Source organism: Oncorhynchus mykiss, unplaced genomic scaffold (genome assembly GCF_013265735.2).
Source record: "Oncorhynchus mykiss isolate Arlee unplaced genomic scaffold, USDA_OmykA_1.1 un_scaffold_197, whole genome shotgun sequence".
NCBI classification, from domain to species: Eukaryota; Metazoa; Chordata; class Actinopteri; order Salmoniformes; family Salmonidae; genus Oncorhynchus; species Oncorhynchus mykiss.
In genome coordinates, this window is record NW_023493680.1 from 71,450 (window position 1) to 96,500 (window position 25,051).

At 46.6% G+C, this 25,051-nt stretch overlaps 1 protein-coding gene across 1 annotated transcript in view; it reads left to right on the forward strand.

Annotated features, from left to right (window-relative positions):
* The first annotated feature begins 4,628 nt into the window (after positions 1-4,628).
* The window catches only part of LOC110516086 (glutamate receptor ionotropic, NMDA 2A-like), a 342,985-nt gene continuing 322,562 nt past the window's right edge, over positions 4,629-25,051 (forward strand). Inside the window, exon 1 of the mRNA XM_036972887.1 lies at positions 4,629-5,775. The gene's annotated coding sequence lies outside the window, so the exon portion shown is untranslated. The remainder of the gene's footprint in view (positions 5,776-25,051) is intronic.

The following is a 25,051-nucleotide window of genomic DNA, read 5'->3' on the forward strand; positions in this document are numbered from 1 at the left end:
TTACTACCGTCCTGGATTTACTACAGTCCTGGATTTACTACAGTCCTCGATTTTCTACCGTCCAGGATTTACTACCGTCCTGGATTTACTACAGTCCTGGATTTACTACCGTCCTGGATTTACTACCGTCCAGGATTTACCACCGTCCAGGATTTACTACAGTCCTGGATTTACTACAGTCCTGGATTTACTACAGTCCTCGATTTACTACAGTCCTGGATTTACTACCGTCCAGGATTTACTACCGTCCTGGATTTACTACAGTCCTCGATTTACTACCGTCCAGGATTTACTACCGTCCTGGATTTACTACAGTCCTGGATTTACTACCGTCCTGGATTTACTACCGTCCAGGATTTACTACCGTCCAGGATTTACTACAGTCCTGGATTTACTACAGTCCTGGATTTACTACAGTCCTCGATTTACTACAGTCCTGGATTTACTACAGTCCTGGATTTACTTCAGTCCTCGATTTACTACCGTCCTGGATTTACTACCGTACAGGATTTACTACCGTCCAGGATTTACTACAGTCCTGGATTTACTACCGTCCTGGATTTACTACCGTCCAGGATTTACTACCGTCCAGGATTTACTACAGTCCAGGATTTACTACCGTCCAGGATTTACTACCGTCCGGGATTTACTACCGTCCAGGATTTACTACCCTCCTGCCAGAATGCATGTAATGCCCCCAGAAATGTCTCGTCTCTGTTGGAGAAACAGAAAGAACAAATAGCCCCATTACCTCCACTGCCTTCAGAAAGTGGTGGTGGGTCATTTTTCTTTACTGTCAAATGAGTAGAGACAAACTTATCACACAAGTCAGAGTTATACTTAAACTTAATCTTTAATCACTTAATAATAACGGAGCAGGTCAATACAACGCACCCGCAAATATAAAGTGAATCGATTGAGTGCTCTACGATAAGGATGGCTGGTCGTGGCTGGTTGAAGATTCGCTCTCAGATCATTCGTTGAGAGCCCCGAGACAAAAGAACAAAGGTTTTTTTTTATAGCCAAGATACACCCTGTTTTTATATCCGAGATACACCCTGTTTTTATAGCCAAGATACACCCTGTTCCAACCGCCATGACGAAACAACAGATATATAGAATGGGTCACAAGGTTAAGATTAGTATGAAAGATACCAATAATTCATAGCAGACAGTATCTGTTGTGTCAACAGTTTCCTGGGGGGGCTTGGGTTTTCCGACTTGTTGACTGATTGTAGTTGTATGCATGTCACGTTCGGCCGTTTGGCAGGTCAGGGGTTTCAGAGTTTCCTAGTTCCAGTTGACGTGTGAGCTCAGCATTGATCTGACAGGCAACAGGCCAGTTAGTATGTTTGTATTGATTGTGAACAAGTGGGGCATGTTATTGTGTTGTAGATGTTTTGGTGGATTGGTTTTGAATGTCACTTTATTTTTGGATAGATTTTTTTTACCTTCATTTTTTTTTTCAATAATTAAACAAAATTATAATAAAGATTCCTTTTTTTCTATTTTGATGTTTAATTCACATTTTGAAGCAGCCAATTAGAGAGAGGAGGTAGGAATTATGTTTAATTGACATTATGAAGCAGCCAATTAGAGAGAGGAGGTAGGAATTATGTTTAATTGACATTATGAAGCAGCCAATTAGAGAGAGGAGGTAGGAGTTATGTTTAATTGACATTATGAAGCAGCCAATTAGAGAGAGGAGGTAGGAATTATGTTTAATTGACATTATGAAGCAGCCAATTAGAGAGAGGAGGTAGGAATTATGTTTAATTTACATTTTGAAGCAGCCAATTAGAGAGAGGAGGTAGGAATTATGTTTAATTGACATTATGAAGCAGCCAATTAGAGAGAGGAGGTAGGAGTTATGTTTTACTGACATTATGTTACAGCCAATTAGAGAGAGAAGGTAGGAATTATGTTTAATTGACATTATGAAGCAGCCAATTAGAGAGAGGAGGTAGGAATTGTGTTTAATTGACATTATGTTACAGCCAATTAGAGAGAGGAGGTATGTTTAATTCACATTATGTTACAACCAATTAGAGAGAGGAGGTAGGAGTTATGTTTTACTGACATTATGTTACAACCAATTAGAGAGAGGAGGGAGGAGTTATGTTTTACTGACATTATGTTACAGCCAATTAGAGAGAGGAGGTAGGAATTATGTTTAATTGACATTATGAAGCAGCCAATTAGAGAGAGGAGGTAGGAATTATGTTTAATTGACATGATGTTACAGCCAATTAGAGAGAGGAGGTATGTTTAATTGACATTATGTTACAACCAATTAGAGAGAGGAGGTAGGAGTTATGTTTTCCTGACATTATGTTACAGCCAATTAGAGAGAGGAGGGAGGAGTTATGTTTAATTGACATTATGAAGCAGCCAATTAGAGAGATGAGGTAGGAGTTATGGCCATGGAGAATTGAACCTCTGTCTCGTCTGTCGATGGAAAGTAAGATATGTGGCCATGGGGGATTGAGCCCTTTCTCTCTGGGGTCGATGGACAGTCAGATGTGTTGCCATGGGCTCTGCACCAGAACCTTCTCTCTTCTCTGATCCCAGAAAAGGTTGGAACACGTCCAAGTGTGTGTATGAGAGAGAGAGAGAGAGAGAGAGAGAGAGAGAGAGAGAGAGAGAGAGAGAGAGAGAGAGAGAGAGAGAGAGAGAGAGAGAGAGAGAGAGAGAGAGAGAGAGAGGGAGAGACAGGGAGAGACAGAGAGAGACAGAGAGAGACAGAGAGAGACAGAGAGAGACAGGGAGAGAGAGAGAGACAGAGAGAGAGAGAGAGAGAGAGGGGGAGAGAGAGCAGGGGAGAGAGCGAGAGAGAGCAGGGGAGAGAGCGAGAGAGAGACAGAGAGAGAGAGACAGAGAGAGAGAGAGAGAGAGAGAGAGAGAGAGAGAGAGAGAGAGACAGAGAGAGAGAGACAGACAGACAGACAGACAGAGAGAGAGAGAGACAGAGACAGTGAGAGACCGAGAGACAGAGAGAGACAGAGAGAGAGAGACAGACAGACAGACAGACAGAGAGAGAGAGAGACAGTGAGAGACCGAGAGACAGAGAGAGACAGAGAGAGAGAGTGTGAGAGAGAGTATACTAAACATTAAGAAGACATTCTCTTTCCATGACAGACTGACCAGGTGAATCCAGGTGAAATCTATGATCCCTTATAGATAGATGTCACTTGTTAAATCCACTTCAATCACTGTAGAAGAAGGGGAGGAGACCTGGTTGAAGGAAGGATTTTTAAGCCTTGAGACAATTGAGACATGGTGTGCGTATGTGTGCCATTCAGAGTATGAATGGACAAGACAAAATATTGAAGTGCCTTTGAACTGGAGATGGTAGTCGGCGCATTGGTGTAAAGAACTGCAACGCTGCTGGGTTTTTCTTTATTCATTTATTAGATCTTGTCTCATCGCTGCGACTCCCCCGACGGGCTCGGGGAGAGGTGAAGTCACGCGTCCTTAATCCACCCGAAATCCAGCCGCACCACTACTGATCTTTAGGTAGGTAACAATTTACATATGTCTCCTGGTCTGGGAAATACTGTAGGAGCGCGCTATAGGCTACGTGGCCTGCGGTCCACGCTTTGGAGTCAGAACTTTGAATACGAGAAAATAATTGTTCCATGTATACATGGTTTTGAAAATATCATTAATAATCAATAACGCTGATTAAGACCAATGTCTTAATCAGGAAACACCGTTTCAACTGGCTACTGGGGTCAGCCTGCAGGCACCCGGCCCGCCACAAGGAGTCGCTAGAGTACGATGAACCAAGTAAAGCCCCCGCCAGTCAAACCCTCCCCTAAAGCCGGACGACGCTGGGCCAGTTGTACGCAGTCTTATGGGACTCGCGGCCACGGCAGGGTTGTGGTCCGGGAAGGAACCCAGGTCTGTAATAACGGCTCTAGACCGCTGCAGCACACGGAAAGGCTGCTGGGTATTTCATCTCTCTCTGCATCTCTCTCTCTTTCCCCTACTCTCTCTCTCCATCTCACTGCATCTCTCCCTCTTGCTGAATCTCTCTCCATCCCTCTCCCTCTCTCTGTCTCCACCTCTCTCCCCCTCTCCCCCTCTCTCTCTCCCTCTCTCCATCTCGCTGCATCTCTCTCCACCTCTCTCCCCCTCTCCCCTCTCTCTCTCCCTCTCTCCATCTCTCTCCACCCCTGTCCCTCTCTCTCTCCCTCTCACTGCATCTCTCCCTCTCTCTCTCCACCTCTCTCCCTCTCTCCCCCTCTCCCTCTCTCCATCTCTCTCCATCCCTCTCCCTCTCTCCCCCTCTCCCTCTCCCTCTCTCCCCCTCTCCATCTTTCTCCACCCCGTCTCCCCCTCTCTCTCCATCTCGCTGCATCTCTCGCTTCTTTCTCCAGAGTGCAGTAGCAGACTCCATACAAGAGTTCTGCAGAGAGAAAGGGAGGGGGGGTGGGGGGAGGGGGTGCTTTTGACGGCAGGCGGCATGTGGAATTTAAATGACAGCTATTCTACGTCACTGAGAGGCACCCCCTGGCCGACAGACTCCACATCCACATCCTGATATAGAAGGATAGAAAACAGAGCGATTAGAAGAAGAAGACGACGACAGAAAAAAAGGAGAAGAATTAGGCTATTCTGGTGCATTATTTTATTTCACCTATGTGTCAGCCAATCACAAAACAAAACACCTTTATGTCAGCCAATCACAAAAGAAAAACAAATAATACAATATGACATAAAAGCAGTGGTTCGTTTAGACGACTGAAATGTATTTAAAAACAGTTACAATGTCTGAAGAAAATGATCGTCATTTATTATAATCAAAACGCTCTAAGGATCGTCTTCCGGTGATAGAAGTTGATGCTGCCTGCGTTGTGTTATCTAGTTCATTGCGCTGAAACCGGAGTTCAGCAGGGTGTTTGTGTGACGGAAGTCGTCTCAGTTCTGAAGGAACTAGCGCCGAGCAGACCCGCCGGGCAACAACAACAAAAAAACAGGTTGAATCAACGTTGTTTCTCACGTCATTCCAACCAACAACAACAACATCACTGTGATGATGTTGAATCAACGTGGAAAACTAATTGGATTTGTAAAAAAAGTCATCAACATAAAGGGCATTTCATTTTTTTTCCTTCTTTCTCCCAAATCCAATGACATTTCTTGTTGATTTCACGTCGAATTAGTTTGACAGCTCAACCAAATGTAAATCAAAACTAGACGTTTGTGGCCAGTGGGGTTGGGAGCCAGCCCAGCGAGCAGCGCAGGCACCGTCGGTCCGTCCATCCTTCCAGCAGCCAGTCCCTCTTCTGCAGAGCGCACTCACTCACTCACACGCACGTACTCACGCACACAAACACGTTGTAGTCAGTTCTTACCGTGTGCGTTGCGTGCAGGGCAGCTCGGCTCGCTGCTCGCAGCTGGGATAGGACGAGAAAGAAGACCACGGGAGACGGAGAAGACAAGGGGTGTGTGAAAAAGGGACTTAACGTTCGACTGGAAGATGTTGGACTGGGATATTTGTACCGCGGCGGACCAAGGAACACGGTACACAATGAGGTACACAATGAGCCCTATTGGATTACAGTGATTGTGCTGCTCTTTCTCAGCGGTGTGTGTGGAGTTAACAACAGGATTAATATTCTATACCTCGGGAAGGAAGGAAGGAAAGAAGGAATAAACGCCTGTCTTCATTTGGTTTGAGTTCCAGAGGACGCGGGGGGGAACCGGCTGGGCTGTTGTAATGTCACCTCATCACCCCGCTGTTCTGAAGCTCTATGAAAGGGAGAGGCTGTAAGTATGTCCATGTGTAATATGTCTTTCTGTCAGTGTCCATGTCCCCCTGCAGGTTCCCCCCGGTCTGTCTCTCTCTTGTCTATTCATGTTTTCATTATCGACATTACTGTTGCGTTTTTCAACGGTAGCGATAGGCTGCCCCGTTTTACGCATAGCCTTACCGTGCCTTGACTCTCCAAAGTGCAGCGAACACTAGGCTGTGTGTGTGTGTGTGTGTGTGTGTGTGTGTGTGTGTGTGTGTGTGTGTGTGTGTGTGTGTGTGTTGTAGGATATGAGGGAAAGCTCAGCTCTTTTTGTCTTTGGGTTTGCTTTCATTGTGATCAACTGTGCTTCAGAACTAAACCCCCAGCCTGTAGGTTACCATGGGTGCACAGAGGTACCATTACCCACAACCACCTTTGTCCTGGTTAGGTTACATATCAACCTATAACCCCTTCTCTCCCCCTAGCCTGCTACATATCATCCTACCACCCCAATATAACCCCCTCCACCCCCCTCTACATATCATCCTACCACCCCAATATAACCCCTCCACCCCCCTCTACATATCATCCTACTACCCCAATATAATCCCCTCCACCCACCTCTACATATCACCCTACCACCCCCAATATAACCCCTCCACCCCCCTCTACATATCATCCTACTACCCCAATATAATCCCCTCCACCCACCTCTACATATCACCCTACCACCCCAATATAATCCCCTCCACCCACCTCTACATATCACCCTACCACCCCAATATAATCCCCTCCACCCACCTCTACATATCACCCTACCACCCCAATATAACCCCCTCTACATATCACCCTACTACCCCAATATAACCCCCTCCACCCCCCTCTACATATCATCCTACCACCCCAATATAACCCTCTCCACCCCCCTCTACATATCACCCTACCACCCCAATATAACCCCCTCTACCCAATATAACCCCCTCTACATATCACCCTACCACCCCAATATAACCTCCTCTACATATCACCCTACCACCACAATATAACCCCCTCTACATATCATCCTACCACCCCAATATAACCCCCTCTACATTTCACCCTACCACCCCAATATAACCCCCTCTACATATCATCCTACCACCCCAATATAACCCCCTCTACATATCACCCTACCACCCCAATATAACCCCCTCTACATATCACCCTACCACCCCAATATAACTCCCCTCTACCCCCCTGCTAAATATCTAGTTGTGGTTTTAAGAACAACTCAAAACAGATGTAGGATTGTAATTTGATCACAATTTTGTTACTGAGAATATCCCTTCACAGCAAGAAATGCAAAACTTGTAGTTTCTTTTCCTTTTAAAAAGGCTTGTAAAGGTAGTAATATCCACTTTGAAAATTCAGACTTGATTTGCCCTAAAGAAAAAAATGTATCAACCCCGTATCAACCCCGTATCAACCCCGTATCAACCCCGTATCAACCCCGTATCAACCCCGTATCAACCCCGTATCAACCCCGTATCAACCCCGTATCAACCCCGTATCAACCCCGTATCAACCCCATACAAAAAATATCCATGAATTATAATTCACATAATAATTCACATGTCCTGTTGCTGCAGGATTACTTTCCTGCTGTAGCAAAGTGGCTCAAATGAAGATCCTACATCTGTAACTGGTGGAATAAACGGAGTCGTAGTTCCGTTTCGGTACCGATATGTGTGTGTGAGCAGAGTGATCTTGTTGCAGACTCGTGTCATAATCATGTGAGCGGAGCGCAGGACGAGCATTTCTCTCTCTCTCTCTGAAGACTAAACAGCGCACCGGAGCCCCCGGTAAAAGCACAATAAGACAAACACCCTCTGTATCTGCCTGCCCTCGATCTCGCCGCTGTCTAGAGCTCCTGGGGGGTTTGTGCGGATGTTGCAGGCATTACGTGAGACAGGAGGAGAAACGAATGAATTGTTCAAACCCCCCCCTACCATTAACGCGAACCCTTCGCTGAGAGAACATGATGTGGGCATGAAGCGTGTGGGATTTTCGGGGAGGAGAAGAGACGGTGAGAACAGATGCTACAAGGTTACACTTCTTCCCTCATTGGCTCTCCTCGTCGACACTGCGGGTTTCTGCTGTCCATCGGTTTCCCATTCAGCCTCAGAACTTCCTTTGTGTCTCGGTGGTCCAGCAAGGCTATAGACTCTGAATGACCGACTGTGACAAAAAATACTGTTGATTTTTTTTTTTTTTTTTAAGAATATTGAACCCAACCATTTGATCAGTCACGGCCGAGATAATAGTAACGGGTAAATTCGGAGAGCCACGCGTCGCTTTTTCCGCTTTTCATGTTGGTGCGTGCTAGTAAAACGGGCATGGTACAGTGCCAGGTATCAACAGCCAATCCAGTAAGGTGAATGGAAACTATAGTGAGCTTCAATTGGTCAAATAGCAACACGATGTCGCAAGAGTATAGGCATAAAGTTCAGCTCATGCCAACTTTGATCCGGTTCCGTCCTATGTACGCATTGCCCAACGGTCCCCAACATGCTATATGGGTCTCTTGTGTCAGGATCTGTCACCCACGCCCACCAACAACTTGACTCGCTGGGGGGAGAGAGAGAGATGTACGCATTGCCCAATGCTATATGGGTCTCTTGTGTCAGGATCTGTCACCCACGCCCACCAACAACTTGACTCGCTGGGGGGAGAGAGAGAGATGTACGCATTGCCCAACGGCCCCCAACATGCTATATGGGTCTCTTGAGTCAGGATCTGTCACCCACGCCCACCAACAACTTGACTCGCTGGGGGGAGAGAGAGAGATGTACGCATTGCCCAACGGTCCCCCAACATGCTATATGGGTCTCGTGTGTCAGGATCTGTCACCCACGCCCACCAACAACTTGACTCGCTGGGGGGAGAGAGAGAGATGTACGCATTGCCCAACGGTCCCCCAACATGCTATATGGGTCTCTAGTGTCAGGATCTGTCACCCACGCCCACCAACAACTTGACTCGCTGGGGGGAGAGAGAGAGATGTACGCATTGCCCAACGGTCCCCAACATGCTATATGTGTCTCTTGTGTCAGGATCTGTCACCCACGCCCACCAACAACTTGACTCGCTGGAGAGAGAGAGAGGGAGATTTTTTTGTATATTATCTTGCTTTGGCAATGTTAACACATGTTTCCCATGCCAATAAAGCCCTTGAATTGAATTGAGAGAGAGAGGGAACCACAGAGAGAGAGAGAACCAGAGAGAGAGAGAGACAGAAACAGAGAGAGAGAATATGTTTTGTCCTACATTCCGCAGAGCAAGCAGCCGGCCGATAGGAGGCTGCAGTCCCGGGTCCCGCCAGTAGGGGTCGTCGGTGTATTGTGGTGCATCCAGTAACACTTTAATGAGAAATCAAAATGAATTTACATCTTCTCTTCTTTCCCCTTCCGTGCTCTCGGAGCCAGTCACGTTGTAGAGGCACAGTTCTTACATCTGACTGAGTCTCGGATCGCAACATGGACAGGGAGGGAGGGAGACAGAGAGAGAGGGAGGGAGAGAGAGAGAGAGAGAGAGAGAAGCATTGATGTTTTAACAGTGTGAATAAGTCGTGGCCCTGATTGAAATTGAAATGAGAGAGAAGGATAGAGAAAGAGAGAGAGAGAAGAGTTGATGTTTAAACAGGGTGAATCAGCTTGGTCCTGGCCTATAGCAATAGAGAGAGAGAGAGAAGTCTGGTCCTGGCCTATAGCAGCAGAGAGAGAGAGAAGTCTGGTCCTGGCCTATAGCAGTAGAGAGAGAGAGAGAGAAGTCTGGTCCTGGCCTATAGCAGCAGAGAGAGAGAGAAGTCTGGTCCTGGCCTATAGCAGCAGAGAGAGAGAGAGAGAGAAGTGTAGATGTTTAAACAGGGTGAATCAGCCTGGTCCTGGCCTATAGCAGCAGACTATATAACCCCCCCCCAGATACCAGACAGTTAACCTATCTGTTAGTGGTTAGACTATATAACCCCCCCAGATACCAGACAGTTAACCTATCTGTTAGTGGTTAGACTATATAACCCCCCCAGATACCAGACAGTTAACCTATCTGTTAGTGGTTAGACTATATAACCCCCCCAGATACCAGACAGTTAACCTATCTGTTAGTGGTTAGACTATATAACCCCCCCAGATACCAGACAGTTAACCTATCTGTTAGTGGTTAGACTATATAACCCCCCCAGATACCAGACAGTTAACCTATCTGTTAGTGGTTAGACTATATAACCCCCCCAGATACCAGACAGTTAACCTATCTGTTAGTGGTTAGACTATATAACCCCCCCAGATACCAGACAGTTAACCTATCTGTTAGTGGTTAGACTATATAACCCCCCCAGATACCAGACAGTTAACCTATCTGTTAGTGGTTAGACTATATAACCCCCCCAGATACCAGACAGTTAACCTATCTGTTAGTGGTTAGACTATATAACCCCCCCATATACCAGACAGTTAACCTATCTGTTAGTGGTTAGACTATATAACCCCCCCAGATACCAGACAGTTAACCTATCTGTTAGTGGTTAGACTATATAACCCCCCCAGAAATAGAGGGAGGGAAGCTGAATGTTTCAGTAATGAGTTTAGCCCAGGTATACTCCCCCCTCCCCTCGCTGCCTGCACAGGTGTGTGTGTGTGTGTGTGTGTGTGTGTGTGTGTGTGTGGGGTGGACTCAGGTGCAGAGTTAACTCACAGAGATTTATCCCTGTTATGTCACAGGGCACTGTTTCCCATCACACACAAACACAAACAAAACGTTATTCAGTCATCCTAAAGAGGTGTGTGGTCTTGGCCCTAACACGGTCGTGTGTTCCTCAGGCCCTAACATGGTCGTGTGTTCCTCAGGCCCTAACATGGTCCCGCCAGTCAGACCAATTTGAGCAGAATGACACAGAGAGAGAGATGGATGTGTGGAGAGAGAGAGAGAGTGGTGGAGAGAAAGAAGGAGAGACAATAGAGGGATAGGAGAGAGAGTGATGGAGAGGAATATAGGGTATATATGGCGAGAGAGGAAGAGGTTCACACAGGGCGCTCAGAGCAGATGGCAGGGCTGCTGCTGCTGCTGTGGCCGGGATGGAGAGAGAGAGGGATGGAGAGAGACAGAGAATCTCAGAGAGAGAGAGAGGGATGGAGAGAGGGATGGAGAGAGACAGAGAATCTCAGAGAGAGAGAGGGAAAGAGGGATGGAGAGAGAGGGATGGAGAAAGACAGAGAATTTCAGAGAGAGAGAGAGAGTGATGGAGAGAGGGATGGAGAGAGAGAGGCAGTGGGATGGAGGGAGAGAATCTCAGAGAGAGAGAGAGGTAGAGAATCTCAGAGAGAGAGAGAGAGAGGTAGAGAATCTCAGAGAGAGAGAGAGAGAGTGGTAGAGAATCTCAGAGAGAGAGAGAGGTAGAGAAGGCAGTCACCCAGGTATGAGAGCGAGAGGTAGAGAATCTCAGAGAGAGAGAGAGGTAGAGAAGGCAGTCACCCAGGTATGAGAGCGAGAGGTAGAGAGAAGGCAGTCACCCAGGTATGAGAGAGAGAGGTAGAGAATCTCAGAGAGAGAGAGAGGTAGAGAAGGCAGTCACCCAGGTATGAGAGAGAGAGGTAGAGAATCTCAGAGAGAGAGAGAGGTAGAGAAGGCAGTCACCCAGGTATGAGAGAGAGAGGTAGAGAATCTCAGAGAGAGAGAGAGGTAGAGAAGGCAGTCACCCAGGTATGAGAGAGAGAGGTAGAGAATCTCAGAGAGAGAGATAGGTAGAGAAGGCAGTCACCCAGGTATGAGAGAGAGAGGTAGAGAATCTCAGAGAGAGAGAGAGGTAGAGAAGGCAGTCACCCAGGTATGAGAGAGAGAGGTAGAGAAGGCAGTCACCCAGGTATGAGAGAGAGAGGTAGAGAATCTCAGAGAGCGAGAGAGGTAGAGAAGGCAGTCACCCAGGTATGAGAGAGAGAGGTAGAGAAGGCAGTCACCCAGGTATGAGAGAGAGAGGTAGAGAATCTCAGAGAGAGAGAGAGGTAGAGAAGGCAGTCACCCAGGTATGAGAGAGAGAGGTAGAGAATCTCAGAGAGAGAGAGAGGTAGAGAAGGCAGTCACCCAGGTATGAGAGAGAGAGGTAGAGAATCTCAGAGAGAGAGAGAGGTAGAGAAGGCAGTCACCCAGGTATGAGAGAGAGAGGTAGAGAATCTCAGAGAGAGAGAGAGGTAGAGAAGGCAGTCACCCAGGTATGAGAGAGAGAGGTAGAGAATCTAAGAGAGAGAGAGAGGTAGAGAAGGCAGTCACCCAGGTATGAGAGAGAGAGGTAGAGAATCTCAGAGAGAGAGAGAGGTAGAGAAGGCAGTCACCCAGGTATGAGAGAGAGAGGTAGAGAAGGCAGTCACCCAGGTATGAGAGAGAGAGTTAGAGAATCTCAGAGAGAGAGAGCGGTAGAGAAGGCAGTCACCCAGGTATGAGAGAGAGAGGTAGAGAATCTCAGAGAGAGAGAGGTAGAGAAGGCAGTCACCCAGGTATGAGAGAGAGGTAGAGAATCTCAGAGAGAGAGAGAGAGGTAGAGAAGGCAGTCACCCAGGTATGAGAGAGAGAGGTAGAGAATCTCAGAGAGAGAGAGAGGTAGAGAAGGCAGTCACCCAGGTATGAGAGAGAGAGGTAGAGAAGGCAGTCACCCAGGTATGAGAGAGAGAGGTAGAGAATCTCAGAGAGAGAGAGAGGTAGAGAAGGCAGTCACCCAGGTATGAGAGAGAGAGGTAGAGAAGGCAGTCACCCAGGTATGAGATAGAGAGGTAGAGAATCTCAGAGAGAGAGAGAGGTAGAGAAGGCAGTCACCCAGGTATGAGAGAGAGAGGTAGAGAATCTCAGAGAGAGAGAGAGGTAGAGAAGGCAGTCACCCAGGTATGAGAGAGAGAGGTAGAGAATCTCAGAGAGAGGTAGAGAAGGCAGTCACCTAGGTATGAGAGAGAGAGGTAGAGAATCTCAGAGAGAGAGAGGTATAGAGAAGGCAGTCACCCAGGTATGAGAGCGAGAGGTAGAGAAGGCAGTCACCCAGGTATGAGAGAGAGAGGTAGAGAGAAGGCAGTCACCCAGGTATGAGAGAGAGAGGTAGAGAATCTCAGAGAGAGAGAGAGGTAGAGAAGGCAGTCACCCAGGTATGAGAATCCCCCACAGCAGACTAACCATATGTTACCATTCACACAGGCTAACATCACAATTTAAAAACACCTTCCTAATATTTAACCCTGCATATTCACATAACATACCCATCTACGCTGAGTGAACACAACATTAAAAACACCTTCCTAATCTTGAGTTTTGCCCTCAGAACAGCTTCAATTCGTCGGAGGCATGGACTCTACAAGGTGTAGAAAGCGTTCCCCAGGGATGCTGGTCCATGTTGCCTCCAATGCGTCCCACAGTTGTGTCAAGTTGGCTGGATGTCCTTTGGGTGGTGGACCGTTCTTGATACACACAGGAAAATGTGGAGAGTGAAAAACCCAGCAGCGTTGCAGTTCTTGACTCAAACCGGTGCGCCTGGTACCTACTACCAAACCCTGTTCAAAGGCACTTCAATATATTTTGTCTTGCTCATTCACCCTCTGAATGAGCAAGACCACACACAATCCATGTCTCAATTGTCTCAAGGCTTAAATATCCTTCTTTAACCAGGTCTCCTCCCCTTCATCTTTAACCAGGTCTCCTCTCCTTCATCTTTAACCAGGTCTCCTCCCCTTCATCTTTAACCCGTCTCCTCTCCTTCATCTTTAACCAGGTCTCCTCTCCTTCATCTTTAACCAGGTCTCCTCCCCTTCATCTTTAACCAGGTCTCCTCCCCTTCATCTTTAACCAGGTCTCCTCCCCTTCATCTTTAACCAGGTCTCCTCCCCTTCCTCTTTAACCAGGTCTCCTCTCCTTCATCTTTAACCAGGTCTCCTCTCCTTCATCTTTAACCAGGTCTCCTCCCCTTCATCTTTAACCAGGTCTCCTCTCCTTCATCGACTCTGATTGAAGTGGATTTAACAGGTGACATCAATAAGGGATTATAGATTTCACCTGGATTCACCTGGTCAGTCTGTGTCATGGACAGAGAATGTGTTCTTAATGTTTAGTATACTCAAACCCACCATTTATATTTACATGGTATCTTTTATTTAACTATTTTAACTAGGCAAGTCAGTTAAAAACACATTATTATATTCAATGACGGCCTAGGAACAAGTGGGTTCAACTGTCTTGTTCAGGGGCAGAACGACAGATTTGTACCTTGTCAGCTCGGGGATTTCGATCTAGCAACCTTTTGGTTACTAGTCCCAACGCTCTAACCACTAGGTAACTAGGTTACCTGCTGGTTACTAGTCCAACACTCTAACCACTAGGTAACTAGGTTACCTGCCGCCCCAACCATGTGTAGGTTAACCACAGGCTACGTTCACATAGTATAACGTAAACATAACCAACGCTCTAACCACTAGGTAACTAGGTTACCTGCTGGTTACTAGTCCAACACTCTAACCACTAGGTAACTAGGTTACCTGCTGGTTACTAGTCCAACACTCTAACCACTAGGTAACTAGGTTACCTGCCGCCCCAACCATGTGTAGGTTAACCACAGGCTACGTTCACATAGTATAACGTAAACATAACCAACGCTCTAACCACTAGGTAACTAGGTTACCTGCTGGTTACTAGTCCAACGCTCTAACCACTAGGTAACTAGGTTACCTGCTGGTTACTGGCCCAACACTCTAACCCCTAGGCTACCTGCTGGTTACTAGCCCAACACTCTAACCACTAGGTAACTAGGTTACCTGCTGGTTACTAGTCCAACGCTCTAACCACTAGGTAACTAGGTTACCTGCCGCCCCAACCATGTGTAGGTTAACCACAGGCTACGTTCACATAGTATAACATACATGTGCTTGTGTGTGTATGTGTGTGTGTGTGTGTGTATGTGTGTGGTGTGTGGTGTGTGGTGTGTGGTGTGTGTGTGTGTGTGTATGTGTGTGTGTGTGTGTGTGTGTGTGTGTGTGTGTGTGTGTGTATGTGTGTGTGTGTGTGTGTGTGTGGTGTGTCTGTGTGTATGTGTGTGTGTGTGTGTGTGTGGTGTGTGTGTGTGTGTGTGTGGTGTGTGGTGTGTGTGTGTGTGTGTGTGTGGTGTGTGTGGTGTGTGTGGTGTGTGTGGTGTGTGTGTGTGTGTGTGTGTGTGTGTGTGTGTGTGTGTGTGTGTGTGTGTGTGTGTGTGTGTGTGTGGTGTGTGTGGTGTGTGTGTGTGTGTGTGTATGTGTGTGTGGTGTGTGTGTGTGTGTGTGTGTGGTGTGTGTGAATAACCCATGTTAATGTAGTTGGGGCTCATCAATAGAATGGGGTCCCTCCGGACTACAAAGATATTAATCATCATTTAAGGATAATGGACATTATCATACATTATTAATGACATTGAAATCTAGTTCTGTTCTGGCTTTGGGCCAATAGTGTGCCGAGGCGGAGGGAGGAAGTGATGCGTGAAGACGACTGCGGTGGAGAGTGTTCAACTTCAGACACCATGAAGAGACCTCTCCTGAGTCTATAGGGCCGAGAGAGAGAGACACATGGAGAGACCTCTCCTGAGTCTATAGCGCCGAGAGAGAGAGACATGGAGAGACCTCTCCTGAGTCTATAGTGCCGAGAGAGAGAGAGAGAGACATGGAGAGACCTCTCCTGAGTCTATAGGGCCGAGAGAGAGAGAGAGAGACATGGAGAGACCTCTCCTGAGTCTATAGGGCCGAGAGAGAGAGAGAGAGACATGGAGAGACCTCTCCTGAGTCTATAGCGCCGAGAGAGAGAGAGACATGGAGAGACCTCTCCTGAGTCTATAGCGCCGAGAGAGAGAGACATGGAGAGACCTCTCCTGAGTCTATAGGGCCGAGAGAGACATGGAGAGACCTCTCCTGAGTCTATAGCGCTGAGAGAGAGAGAGAGACATGGAGAGACCTCTCCTGAGTCTATAGGGCCGAGAGAGAGAGAGACATGGAGAGACCTCTCCTGAGTCTATAGGGCCGAGAGAGAGAGAGACTTCTCCTGAGTCTATAGGGCCGAGAGAGAGAGACATGGAGAGACCTCTCCTGAGTCTATAGGGCCGAGAGAGAGAGAGAGACATGGAGAGACCTCTCCTGAGTCTATAGCGCCGAGAGAGAGAGAGACATGGAGAGACCTCTCCTGAGTCTATAGCGCCGAGAGAGAGAGACATGGAGAGACCTCTCCTGTGTCTATAGGGCCGAGAGAGACATGGAGAGACCTCTCCTGAGTCTATAGCGCCGAGAGAGAGAGACATGGAGAGACCTCTCCTGAGTCTATAGGGCCGAGAGAGACATGGAGAGACCTCTCCTGAGTCTATAGCGCCGAGAGAAAGAGACATGGAGAGACCTCTCCTGAGTCTATAGCGCCGAGAGAGAGAGACATGGAGAGACCTCTCCTGAGTCTATAGGGCCGAGAGAGAGAGACACATGGAGAGACCTCTCCTGAGTCTATAGCGCCGAGAGAGAGAGACATGGAGAGACCTCTCCTGAGTCTATAGGGCCGAGAGAGAGAGACATGGAGAGACCTCTCCTGAGTCTATAGCGCCGAGAGAGAGAGACATGGAGAGACCTCTCCTGAGTCTATAGTGCCGAGAGAGAGAGAGAGACATGGAGAGACCTCTCCTGAGTCTATAGGGCCGAGAGAGAGAGAGACATGGAGAGACCTCTCCTGAGTCTATAGTGCCGAGAGAGAGAGAGAGAGACATGGAGAGACCTCTCCTGAGTCTATAGTGCCGAGAGAGAGAGACATGGAGAGACCTCTCCTGAGTCTATAGTGCCGAGAAAGAGAGAGAGAGAGACATGGAGAGACCTCTCCTGAGTCTATAGCGCCGAGAGAGAGAGACATGGAGAGACCTCTCCTGAGTCTATAGGGCCGAGAGAGAGAGACACATGGAGAGACCTCTCCTGAGTCTATAGCGCCGAGAGAGAGAGACATGGAGAGACCTCTCCTGAGTCTATAGGGCCGAGAGAGAGAGACATGGAGAGACCTCTCCTGAGTCTATAGCGCCGAGAGAGAGAGACATGGAGAGACCTCTCCTGAGTCTATAGTGCCGAGAGAGAGAGAGAGACATGGAGAGACCTCTCCTGAGTCTATAGGGCCGAGAGAGAGAGAGACATGGAGAGACCTCTCCTGAGTCTATAGTGCCGAGAGAGAGAGAGAGAGAGAGAGAGACATGGAGAGACCTCTCCTGAGTCTATAGTGCCGAGAGAGAGAGACATGGAGAGACCTCTCCTGAGTCTATAGTGCCGAGAAAGAGAGAGAGAGAGACATGGAGAGACCTCTCCTGAGTCTATAGTGCCGAGAGAGAGAGAGAGACATGGAGAGACCTCTCCTGAGTCTATAGTGCCGAGAGAGAGAGAGAGAGACATGGAGAGACCTCTCCTGAGCCGAGAAAGAGAGAAAGAGAGACATGGAGAGACCTCTCCTGAGTCTATAGTGCCGAGAGAGAGACATGGAGAGACCTCTCCTGAGTCTATAGTGCCGAGAGAGAGAGAGAGAGAGAGAGAGAGACATGGAGAGACCTCTCCTGAGTCTATAGTGCCGAAAGAGAGAGAGACATGGAGAGAGAGAGAGAGAGAGAGAAACATGGAGAGAGAGAGAGAGAGAGAAACAGAGAGAGAGAGAGAGAGAGAGAGAGAGAGAGAGAGAGAGAGACAGACAGAGAGAGACAGACAGACAGACAGACAGACAGACAGACACTGCTCCTGTGTTAGGAAGGTTATAGAAGTAGGAATTAGAATACTAGAATGGACAGGAACCTTCTTATGATGGGATAAACGTTGGCCATGTTGGTCAGGGAGTTGGTCAACCATCGTTTGCCAGTGCTGTGATAAGATATTATGTAAAATAATGAATTTGAACAATTTTATCTGCGCTGTATGTGTGTTAGCTAGCTAGCCAGACAGTTTTAGAGGAATGATTCTATACATGTGTCAAATGAAATGCCGATATGTCAACATTTAATTTAAAACAATGCAGTCATTCCCTCAGCCACATCCCGTCTGATAACAGTTGATGATGGGACTTAGACAAGTTGTGAAGGCAACAATTACTGACATTGTATCATATAATAGCACTCATAGCTTTAACAGGAAAACTAAAATGTGGACATTTATGGTCTGTTTACATATATTTTAGAGGTTATTTATACAGAAAAAATGTGTTTAAACGTCAGATAAACTGTATTTATAATTATATGATATTATTTTAGGTTGACTATAATTCTATTACAAAATACCTGATATCACATTCCATTTTCCTGCATAGTAAAATCAGGATGATGCCTCTACTGCTATTCTTTCCAATTAGACTGGGCTTTGGGATTTCTCCCTGACCAAGATGGCTGCCATTTTCACTCCATTCCGGAACTTTGAGGGTTTATGACATAACTCCCTTCTAGTCATTTAAGCTTCAGCTTCAAGGGAAAGTTTCATAGGATCTCTATGGGATATATCCCCGTGATGTAATTAAACAATAAGGCCCGAAGAGGTGTGGTATATGGCCAATATACCACTGCTAAAGGTATATAAAGGTATATAGGACACAGTCCTTAGCCGTGGTGTAATTAAACAATAAGGCCCGAAGAGGTGTGGTATATGGCCAATATACCACTGCTAAAGGTATATAAAGGTATATAGGACACAGTCCTTAGCCGTGGTGTAATTAAACAATAAGGCCCGAAGAGGTGTGGTATATGGCCAATATACCACTGCTAAAGGTATATAGGACACAGTCCTTAGCCGTGGTGTAATTAAACAATAAGGCCCGAAGATGTGTGGTATATGGCCAATATACCCCTGCTAAAGGTATATAGGACACAGTCCTTAGCCGTGATGTAATTAAACAATAAGGGACGAAGAGGTGTGGTATATGGCCAATATACCACTGCTAAAGGTATATAGGACACAGTCCATATATCACAAACCCCCTAAGGTTGCCTTATTGACATGATAAACTGGTTACCAACGTAATTAGAGGAGTGAAAATAAATGTTTCGTCATAGCCGTGATATACGGTCTGATATACCACGGCTGTCAGCCAATCAGCATTCAGGGCTCGAACCTTCCAGTTTATAATTGATTGTAAAGCACAGGATTTGCATTTTTGTTTATCAATAAACATTAACATTTACACAGCACATGGCTTTAATGCATTTTAAATTCTCTTTATGTTTTTAGATATCCGTTTTTAAATTATGTATTCAATATAGAAAATGCTGAGCATAATAGTATTGGCAAAATGATTTCTCAAACTAAAACGATACCGTGCCCCTCTAAGGGCAGAGCAGCGCCCTGTGAAAAAGTTGCCAAATCAGGCCTTCTGGTATCCACCTTGTGCCACTCTGTCCAGGAGAGACACTAAACAAACAGAGACAAGATGCAAATTAATGGTCATGTTTTAACAACGTAAACAAAACAAACAAATGGTATTTTAAAGTGTAATACATATCTAGAGTTGATGTAGCCTATTAGCACGGCTAACTGCTAACTGGAACAATGGAAAAGCTAATGATAATTTAGCGTGGCTAACTGCTAACTGGAACAATGGAAAGCCTAATGACCGTTTAGTGCGGCTAACTGCTAACTGGAACAATGGAAAGGCTAATGACCGTTTAGCGCGGCTAACTGCTAACTGGAACAATGGAAAGGCTAATGACCGTTTAGCGCGGCTAACTGCTAACTGGAACAATGGAAAGGCTAATGACCGTTTAGCGCGGCTAACTGCTAACTGGAACAATGGAAAGCCTAATGACCGTTTAGTGCGGCTAACTGCTAACTGGAACAATGGAAAGCCTAATGACCGTTTAGCGCGGCTAACTGCTAACTAAAACAATGGAAAGGCTAATGACCGTTTAGCGCGGCTAACTGCTAACTGGACCAATGGAAAGCCTAATGACCGTTTAGCGCGGCTAACTGCTAACTGGACCAATGGAAAGCCTAATGACCGTTTAGCGCGGCTAACTGCTAACTGGACCAATGGAAAGCCTAATGACCGTTTAGCGCGGCTAACTGCTAACTGGAACAATGGAAGGGTTAATTTTGAAATGTGCAGTGCTTCATTTATAGATTGTGAAGTGCTGGAACAAAACGTGAGCCGAGGGTGGGGTGGGGTGTGCGACCTGGGGGGTTCTGAGGTTCTGGAACGCATTTAAAAACAAATCACTTGCATGCATTATCATGGCTTTTGCATATTGGCATGGAGCAGTAGATTAGAGAGAGAGGGGGGTCTTGCATATTGGCATGGAGCAGTAGATTAGAGAGAGAGAGAGGGCTTTTGCATATTGGCATGGAGCAGTAGATTAGAGAGAGAGAGAGGGGTTTTGCATATTGGCATGGAGCAGTAGATTAGAGAGAGAGAGGGCTTTTGCATATTGGCATGGAGCAGTAGATTAGAGAGAGAGAGGGGTTTTGCATATTGGCATGGAGCAGTAGATTAGAGAGAGAGAGAGGGGTTTTGCATATTGGCATGGAGCAGTAGATTAGAGAGAGAGAGGGCTTTTGCATATTGGCATGGAGCAGTAGATTAGAGAGAGAGGGGTCTTGCATATTGGCATGGAGCAGTAGATTAGAGAGAGAGGGCTTTTGCATATTGGCATGGAGCAGTAGATTAGAGAGAGAGGGGTTTTGCATATTGGCATGGAACAGTAGATTAGAGAGAGAGGGGTTTTGCATATTGGCATGGAGCAGTAGATTAGAGAGAGAGGGGTTTTGCATATTGGCATGGAGCAGTAGATTAGAGAGAGAGGGGTCTTGCATATTGGCATGGAGCAGTAGATTAGAGAGAGAGAGGGGTTTTGCATATTGGCATGGAGCAGTAGATTAGAGAGAGAGGGGTCTTGCATATTGGCATGGAGCAGTAGATTAGAGAGAGAGAGGGGTTTTGCATATTGGCATGGAGCAGTAGATTAGAGAGAGAGGGGTCTTGCATATTGGCATGGAGCAGTAGATTAGAGAGAGAGGGCTTTTGCATATTGGCATGGAGCAGTAGATTAGAGAGAGAGGGGGGTCTTGCATATTGGCATGGAGCAGTAGATTAGAGAGAGAGAGAGGGCTTTTGCATATTGGCATGGAGCAGTAGATTAGAGAGAGAGAGAGGGGTTTTGCATATTGGCATGGAGCAGTAGATTAGAGAGAGAGAGGGCTTTTGCATATTGGCATGGAGCAGTAGATTAGAGAGAGAGAGGGGTTTTGCATATTGGCATGGAGCAGTAGATTAGAGAGAGAGAGAGGGGTTTTGCATATTGGCATGGAGCAGTAGATTAGAGAGAGAGAGGGCTTTTGCATATTGGCATGGAGCAGTAGATTAGAGAGAGAGGGGTCTTGCATATTGGCATGGAGCAGTAGATTAGAGAGAGAGGGCTTTTGCATATTGGCATGGAGCAGTAGATTAGAGAGAGAGGGGTTTTGCATATTGGCATGGAACAGTAGATTAGAGAGAGAGGGGTTTTGCATATTGGCATGGAGCAGTAGATTAGAGAGAGAGGGGTTTTGCATATTGGCATGGAGCAGTAGATTAGAGAGAGAGGGGTCTTGCATATTGGCATGGAGCAGTAGATTAGAGAGAGAGAGGGGTTTTGCATATTGGCATGGAGCAGTAGATTAGAGAGAGAGGGGTCTTGCATATTGGCATGGAGCAGTAGATTAGAGAGAGAGAGGGGTTTTGCATATTGGCATGGAGCAGTAGATTAGAGAGAGAGGGGTCTTGCATATTGGCATGGAGCAGTAGATTAGAGAGAGAGGGCTTTTGCATATTGGCATGGAGCAGTAGATTAGAGAGAGAGAGGGCTTTTGCATATTGGCATGGAGCAGTAGATTAGAGAGAGAGGGGTCTTGCATATTGGCATGGAGCAGTAGATTAGAGAGAGAGGGCTTTTGCATATTGGCATGGAGCAGTAGATTAGAGAGAGAGAGGGCTTTTGCATATTGGCATGGAGCAGTAGATTAGAGAGAGAGGGGTTTTGCATATTGGCATGGAGCAGTAGATTAGAGAGAGAGAGGGGTTTTGCATATTGGCATGGAGCAGTAGATTAGAGAGAGAGGGGGGTCTTGCATATTGGCATGGAGCAGTAGATTAGAGAGAGAGAGAGGGCTTTTGCATATTGGCATGGAGCAGTAGATTAGAGAGAGAGAGAGGGGTTTTGCATATTGGCATGGAGCAGTAGATTAGAGAGAGAGAGGGCTTTTGCATATTGGCATGGAGCAGTAGATTAGAGAGAGAGAGGGGTTTTGCATATTGGCATGGAGCAGTAGATTAGAGAGAGAGAGAGGGGTTTTGCATATTGGCATGGAGCAGTAGATTAGAGAGAGAGAGGGCTTTTGCATATTGGCATGGAGCAGTAGATTAGAGAGAGAGGGGTCTTGCATATTGGCATGGAGCAGTAGATTAGAGAGAGAGGGCTTTTGCATATTGGCATGGAGCAGTAGATTAGAGAGAGAGGGGTTTTGCATATTGGCATGGAACAGTAGATTAGAGAGAGAGGGGTTTTGCATATTGGCATGGAGCAGTAGATTAGAGAGAGAGGGGTTTTGCATATTGGCATGGAGCAGTAGATTAGAGAGAGAGGGGTCTTGCATATTGGCATGGAGCAGTAGATTAGAGAGAGAGAGGGGTTTTGCATATTGGCATGGAGCAGTAGATTAGAGAGAGAGGGGTCTTGCATATTGGCATGGAGCAGTAGATTAGAGAGAGAGAGGGGTTTTGCATATTGGCATGGAGCAGTAGATTAGAGAGAGAGGGGTCTTGCATATTGGCATGGAGCAGTAGATTAGAGAGAGAGGGCTTTTGCATATTGGCATGGAGCAGTAGATTAGAGAGAGAGAGGGCTTTTGCATATTGGCATGGAGCAGTAGATTAGAGAGAGAGGGGTCTTGCATATTGGCATGGAGCAGTAGATTAGAGAGAGAGGGCTTTTGCATATTGGCATGGAGCAGTAGATTAGAGAGAGAGAGGGCTTTTGCATATTGGCATGGAGCAGTAGATTAGAGAGAGAGGGGTTTTGCATATTGGCATGGAGCAGTAGATTAGAGAGAGAGAGGGGTTTTGCATATTGGCATGGAGCAGTAGATTAGAGAGAGAGGGGTTTTGCATACTGGCATGGAGCAGTACATTAGAGAGAGAGAGGGGTTTTGCATATTGGCATGGAGCAGTAGATTAGAGAGAGAGGGGTTTTGCATATTGGCATGGAGCAGTAGATTAGAGAGAGAGAGGGCTTTTGCATATTGGCATGGAGCAGTAGATTAGAGAGAGAGAGGGCTTTTGCATATTGGCATGGAGCAGTAGATTAGAGAGAGAGAGGGCTTTTGCATATTGGCATGGAGCAGTAGATTAGAGAGAGAGAGGGCTTTTGCATATTGGCATGGAGCAGTAGATTAGAGAGAGAGAGGGGTTTTGCATATTGGCATGGAGCAGTAGATTAGAGAGAGAGAGGGGTTTTGCATATTGGCATGGAGCAGTAGATTAGAGAGAGAGAGGGGTTTTGCATATTGGCATGGAGCAGTAGATTAGAGAGAGAGAGGGGTTTTGCATATTGGCATGGAGCAGTAGATTAGAGAGAGAGAGGGGTTTTGCATATTGGCATGGAGCAGTAGATTAGAGAGAGAGAGGGGTTTTGCATATTGGCATGGAGCAGTAGATTAGAGAGAGAGAGGGGTTTTGCATATTGGCATGGAGCAGTAGATTAGAGAGAGAGAGGGGTTTTGCATATTGGCATGGAGCAGTAGATTAGAGAGAGAGGGGGGTTTTGCATATTGGCATGGAGCAGTAGATTAGAGAGAGAGAGGGCTTTTGCATATTGGCTTGGAGCAGTAGATTAGAGAGAGAGGGGGGTTTTGCATATTGGCATGGAGCAGTAGATTAGAGAGAGAGAGGGGTTTTGCATATTGGCATGGAGCAGTAGATTAGAGAGAGAGGGGGGTTTTGCATATTGGCATGGAGCAGTAGATTAGAGAGAGAGGGGGGTTTTGCATATTGGCATGGAGCAGTAGATTAGAGAGAGAGGGGGGTTTTGCATATTGGCATGGAGCAGTAGATTAGAGAGAGAGAGGGGTTTTGCATATTGGCATGGAGCAGTAGATTAGAGAGAGAGAGGGCTTTTGCATATTGGCATGGAGCAGTAGATTAGAGAGAGAGGGGGGTTTTGCATATTGGCATGGAGCAGTAGATTAGAGAGAGAGGGGGGTTTTGCATATTGGCATGGAGCAGTAGATTAGAGAGAGAGAGGGGTTTTGCATATTGGCATGGAGCAGTAGATTAGAGAGAGAGGGGGGTTTTGCATATTGGCATGGAGCAGTAGATTAGAGAGAGAGAGGGGTTTTGCATACTGGCATGGAGCAGTAGATTAGAGAGAGAGAGGGCTTTTGCATATTGGCATGGAGCAGTAGATTAGAGAGAGAGAGGGGTTTTGCATATTGGCATGGAGCAGTAGATTAGAGAGAGAGAGGGGTTTTGCATATTGGCATGGAGCAGTAGATTAGAGAGAGAGAGGGGTTTTGCATATTGGCATGGAGCAGTAGATTAGAGAGAGAGAGGGGTTTTGCATATTGGCATGGAGCAGTAGATTAGAGAGAGAGAGGGGTTTTGCATATTGGCATGGAGCAGTAGATTAGATAGAGAGAGGGGTTTTGCATATTGGCATGGAGCAGTAGATTAGAGAGAGAGGGGTTTTGCATACTGGCATGGAGCAGTACATTAGAGAGAGAGAGGGGTTTTGCATATTGGCATGGAGCAGTAGATTAGAGAGAGAGAGGGGTTTTGCATATTGGCATGGAGCAGTAGATTAGAGAGAGAGAGGGGTTTTGCATATTGGCATGGAGCAGTAGATTAGAGAGAGAGAGGGGTTTTGCATATTGGCATGGAGCAGTAGATTAGAGAGAGAGGGGTTTTGCATATTGGCATGGAGCAGTAGATTAGAGAGAGAGAGGGGTTTTGCATATTGGCATGGAGCAGTAGATTAGAGAGAGAGAGGTTTTGCATATTGGCATGGAGCAGTAGATTAGAGAGAGAGGGGTTTTGCATATTGGCATGGAGCAGTAGATTAGAGAGAGAGAGGGGTTTTGCATATTGGCATGGAGCAGTAGATTAGAGAGAGAGAGGGGTTTTGCATATTGGCATGGAGCAGTAGATTAGAGAGAGAGAAGGGTTTTGCATATTGGCATGGAGCAGTAGATTAGAGAGAGAGAGGGGTTTTGCATATTGGCATGGAGCAGTAGATTAGAGAGAGAGAGGGGTTTTGCATATTGGCATGGAGC